Source organism: Herpailurus yagouaroundi, unplaced genomic scaffold (genome assembly GCF_014898765.1).
Source record: "Herpailurus yagouaroundi ecotype Mexico unplaced genomic scaffold, PumYag 250, whole genome shotgun sequence".
Lineage (NCBI taxonomy): Eukaryota > Metazoa > Chordata > Mammalia > Carnivora > Felidae > Herpailurus > Herpailurus yagouaroundi.
The window spans coordinates 21,895,930-21,901,681 of record NW_024412467.1 but is presented as its reverse complement, the minus strand read 5'-3'; the positions used below and the strand labels follow the sequence as shown (position 1 = coordinate 21,901,681).

The window sequence follows — 5,752 nt, the reverse complement described above, 5'->3', positions numbered from 1 at the left end:
AAAATTAAACATAGAATTACCCTACAACCCAGCAATTGCACTACTAGGTATTTATCCGAAGGATTCAGGTGTATTGTTTTGAAAGGGCACATGCACCCCAATGTTTATAGCAACGCTATTGATGATAGCCAAAGTATGGAAAGAGCCCAAATGTCCATCGACAGATGAATGAATAAAGAAGATGTGGTATATATATATACAATGGAGTATTACTCAGTGATCAAAAAGAATGAAATCTTGCTGTTTGCAACAACATGGATGGAACTAGAGTATATTATACTAAGCAAAATTAGTCAGAGAAAGACAAATTAATATGACTTCACTCATATGTGGAATTTATGGTACAAAACAGATGAGCATAAGGTAAGGGAAACAAAAATAATATAAAAACTGGGAGGAGGACGAAACAAAAGAGACTTGTAACTATAGAAAACAAACTGAGGGTTGCTGGAGGGAGTTGGGTGGGGTGGATGGACTAAAAAGGCAAGGGACATTAAGGAAGACACTTCTTGGGTGAGCACTGGGTGTCATATGTAGGGGATAAATCACTGGATTCTACTCCTGAAATCATTATTGCACTATATGCTGACTAACTTGGATGTAAATTAAAAAGTAAATAATAAAAAAAAGTAGGAAACACACACAGGAAAACAAAGAGGGAATGTGGGAAATAATTTAATTATTTACATTTTGCCTTTAAAAAAGAATCCACACTAATCCTTCTCAAACTCTTCCCAAAAGTTGAAGAGAAGGGAATACTTCCAAAATCACTTTATGAGGGCAGAATTATCCTGATACTAAAGCCAGACAAGGCCACTATAAGAAAATTACAAGCCAATATTCTTCATGTGCATACATGCAAAAATCTTCAACAAAGTATCAGCAAAATTCAACACCACGTTAAGAGTACCATACACCACTGGGGCGCCTGGGTGGCACAGTCGGTTAAGCGTCCGACTTCAGCCAGGTCACAATCTCGCGGTCCGTGAGTTCGAGCCCCGCGTCAGGCTCTGGGCTGATGGCTCGGAGCCTGGAGCCTGTTTCTGATTCTGTGTCTCCCTCTCTCTCTGCCCCTCCCCCGTTCATGCTCTGTCTCTCTCTGTCCCAAAAATAAATAAATAAACGTTGAAAAAAATTTAAAAAAAAAAGAGTATCATACACCACAATCAATTAGGACTTATTCGGGGATGCAAAGATGGTTCAATATATGTAAATTAATAATTGTGATAGAGGGGTACTGGGTGGCTCAGTTGGTTGAGTATCTGACTCTTGATATCAGCTCAGGTGTTAGTCTCAGGGTTGTGAGTTGAAGTCCCATATTGAGCTCCATGTTGGCATGGAATCTACTTAAAAATAATAAATAAATACATAAATACATAAATAAGATACATCACATAAACAGAATGGAGGATTAAAAAATCATGTGATCATCTCAATAGATGCAAAAAAAGCATTTGACAAAAATTCAACAATTTTTCATCATAAAAATTCTCAACAATGAGGTATAGAAGGAATATACATAATAAACTCAATATATGACAAGCCCACAGCCAAAATCCTGTTCTATTGTGTACAGCTGAAAGTTTTTCCTCTATGATGAAGAACATGACAAGAATGTCTACTTTTGTATTTATATTCAACATAGTACTGGCATCCTGGTCAGAGCAACTAGGCAAGAAAAACAAATACAGGCATACCTCAGAGGTACTGTGGGTTTGTTTCCAGACCATCACAATAAAGTGAATATTGCAATAAAGCAAGTCAAATCAATTTTTCCAGTGCAAATAAAAGTTATTTTTATTGTAGTCTATTAAGTGTACAACATCAATGAGCCTAAAAAATCCATGTACATGCCTTAATTAAAAATACTTTATTGGTAAAAAAAAAATGCTGACTTTCCTCTGAGCTTTCAGTAAGTTATAATCTTTTTGTTGGTGGAGGGTCTATGCTGATGGCTAATGACTGATCAGTGTGGTGGTTGCTGGAAATGGGGCGGCTGTGGCAATTTCTTAAAATAAGACAACAATGAAGTTTGCTACATCCAAGACTCTTCATTTCATGAATGATTTCACTATAGCATGTAATGTTGTTTGATAGCCTTTTACCCACAGTACATCTTTCAGAATCGGAGTCAAGCCTATCAAACCTTGTCACTGCTTTATCAACTGAGTTTGTGTAATATTCTAAATCCTTTGTTGTCATTTCAACAGTCTTCACAGCATCATCACCAGGAGCAGATTTTATCTCAAGAAACCTCTTTCTTTGACCATCCATAAAAGCAATTCTTCTTTCACTGAAATTTTATCATGAGATTCCAATAATTCAGTCACATCTTTAGGGTCCAGTTCTAATTCTAGTTCTCTTGCTATTTCCACTACATCTGCAGTTACTTCCTCCACCGAAGTCCTGAACCCCTCAGAATCATCCATGAGGGTTGGAATCAACTTCTTGCAAACTCCCATTAACATTGATATTTTGACTTCTTCCCCTGAATCACAAATGTTCTTAATGGCATCAAGAATGGCAAAGTCCTTTCCAGAAGGTTTTCAATTTATTTTCTCCATATCTGTCAAAGGAATCACTATCTATGGGAGCTGTAGCCTTACAAAATGTATTACTTAAGTAATAAGACTTAAAAGTCAAAACTACTCTTGATCTCTGGGCTGCAGAATGGATGTTGTGTTAGCAGGCATTGAAAAAACATTAATCTCATTGTCCATTTCCATCAGAGTTCTTGCATGACCACATGCGTGCATAATTAATGAGCAGGAATACTTTGAAAGAATTTTTTTTTCTTTTGCCTGAGCTGTAGATTTCAACAGTAGCCTTAAAGTATTCAGTAAACCATGTTGTAAATGGATGTGCTCTCATCCAAGCTTTCTTCCATTTATAGAGCACAGGTAGAGTAGACTTAGCATAACTCTTAAGGGCCCTAGAATTTTTAGAATAATAAATGAGCATTGGCTTCAGCTTCAAGTCACCAACTGCATTAGACACTAATGAGAGAATCAGCCCATCCTTTGAAGCTTTGAAGGCAGGCATTGACTTCTCTTCTCTAGCTATGAAAATCCTAGATGGCATCTTCTTCCAACAGAAGGCTATCTCATCTACATTCAAAATCTATTGTTTGATGTAGCCACCTTTATTAGTTATCATAGCTAAATCTTCTGGATAATTTGCTACAGCTTCTACATCAGCTCTTGCTGCTTCACCCTGAACTTTGGTGTTACGGAGACGGCTTCTTTCCTTACACTTCATGAACCAAACTCTGCTAGCTTCAGACTTTTCTTCTGCAGCTTCCTCACTTCTCTCATCCTTCACAGAATTGACGAGAGTCAGGACCTTGGTCTGGATTAGGTTTTGGCTTAAAGGGATGTTGTGGCCTATTTGATCTTTTATCCAGACCACTAAAACTTTCCCTATATCCTCAATCTCTCTTTCATTATTCACGTATTCACTGGATTAGCACTTTTAATTTCCTTCAAGAACTCTTTCTTTGCATTCACAGCTTGGCTAACTGCTTAGCACAAGAGGCCCAGCTTTTGGCCTCTTTTAGTTTTCAACACTCATTCCTCACTAAGCTTAATCACTTCTAGCTTTTGATTTACAGTAACAGATGTGTGACCCTTCCTTTCACTTAAACACTTAGAGGAAGAGTCATTAATTGGCCTAATTTCAATATTGTTGTGTTTCAGGGAATAGGAAGACCTGAGAAGGAGGAGCAAGTTGGGGGAACAGCAGGTTGGTGGAGCATCAGAACACATACAACATTTATTGATTAAGTTTGCTATCTTACATGGCACCCCAAAACAATTATGGTCATAGTATCAAAGATCACTGATCATATATCATCATAAAAAATATAATAATCATGAAAAAATTTAAAATATTGTGAGAATTACCAAAATATGACATCGAGATATGAAGTGAGTAAATGGTGGAAAATGGTGGTGAAGTGGAAAATGGTGCCAATAGACCTGCTGGATCCAAGGTTACTACAAACCTTTAATTTGTAAAAAAATGAATTTTCTATGAAGTGCAATAAAGTGAAGTGCAATAAAATAAGGTCTGCCTGTAAAAGGCACCCAAATAAGAAAGAGAGAAGTAAAATTGTCTCTGCAGATGACATGATCTTATAAAAAATCCTAATGACTCCACACCCCCCCCCCCCATCCTGGTAGAACTAGTAAACAAATTCACTAAAGTTGCAGGATACAAAGTTAGGATACAAAAATAATTTGCATTTCTATACAAACTACCTGAAAAAAAATTAAGAAAAAAATCTCATTTACAGTAGCATCAAAGACAATGAGACTTAGAAATAAATTTAATCAAAACCCATGAGATATTGAGGGAAAAAAGCTGAAGAAAGCACAAATAAATGAAAAGATAATTTGTGTTCTTGATTTGGAAGAGTTAATATTGTTAAAATATCCATGTTATCCAAAGCAATCTATACATTCAACACACATTTCCAAAGGCATCAAAATTCCAAAGGCATTTTCACAGAAATAGAAAAAAACAATCCTAAAATTCACGTGGAACAACAAAGGACTCTGAATAGTCAAAGCAATTTTGAGAAAGAACAGCAAAGCTGATTTCAAACGATATTACAAAGTCACAGTAATCAAAACAGTATATAGTACTGACATAAAAACAGGCATATATACTAATGGTACAGAATAGAGAACCCAGAATAAAATCCACACATATATGGTCAACTAATCTTTGACAAGGGTACCAAGAACACACAATAGGGTAAGGGTCGTCTCCTCAATAAATGGTGTTGGGGCAACTGGATATCTATATGCAAAAAAATGACACTGAACCCCTATCTTACACCACTTATAAACACTCACTTGAAATGGGTTAAAGACTTAAATGTAAGACCTGAACCCATAAAATCTCTAGAAAAAAATATAGGTAAAACTCCTTGACATTGGTCTTGGCAATGATTTTTTGGGGCATGACACCAAAAGCATAGGCAACAAAAGCAAAAATAAGTGGGACTATATTAAAGTAAAAAGCTACTGAACAGCAAAGGAAACTATCAACAAAATGAAAAGGCAACCTATGGAATAAAAGAAAATATTTGCAAGCCATATATTTAATGAGAGGTAATATCCAAAATATAAAAGGAACTTATATAGCTCACTGACAAAAACCCAAACCCAAAAACCCAATGAGAAAATGGGCAGAGGATCTGAATAGACATTTCTCCAAAGGTGACATACAAATGGGCAACAGGAATATAAAAACGTGCTCCTTATCACTAATCATCAACAACATGCAAATCAAAGCTACCAAGAGATATTAGCTTGCATCTGTTAGAGTGGCTATTATCAAAAAGATAAGAAATAAATGTTGATGAGGATGTGGAAGACAGGAAGTCCTTGTACACTGTTGGGGAGAATACAAATTGGTATAGCCACTCTAGAAAATAGTATGGAATTTCCTCCAAAAATTAAGAATAGAACTACCCTATGATCCAGCAATCCCACTTCTGGATATGTATCTAAAGGAAATAAAACTGGTATCTTGGAAAGCTATTTGCCTTCCATGTTCATTGCAGCATTATTCACAGTAGCCAAGATAATACAAACAACTTAACTGTCCATCAATGGATGAATGGATAAAGAAAATGTGAGACACACACACACACACACACACACACACACACACACACACACATATATACAATAGAATATTATTTAGCCATAAAAAAGGAAAAAATCCTACCATTTGCAACAAC

General features: G+C 36.1%; 1 long non-coding RNA gene across 1 annotated transcript in view; it reads left to right on the top strand.

Annotated features, from left to right (window-relative positions):
- The window catches only part of LOC121020602 (uncharacterized), a 104,550-nt gene extending 100,808 nt beyond the window's left edge, over nt 1-3,742 (top strand). Inside the window, exon 4 of the long non-coding RNA XR_005786220.1 lies at nt 3,696-3,742. This is a non-coding gene — a long non-coding RNA (uncharacterized LOC121020602). The remainder of the gene's footprint in view (nt 1-3,695) is intronic.
- Nucleotides 3,743-5,752: the final 2,010 nt, after the last annotated feature.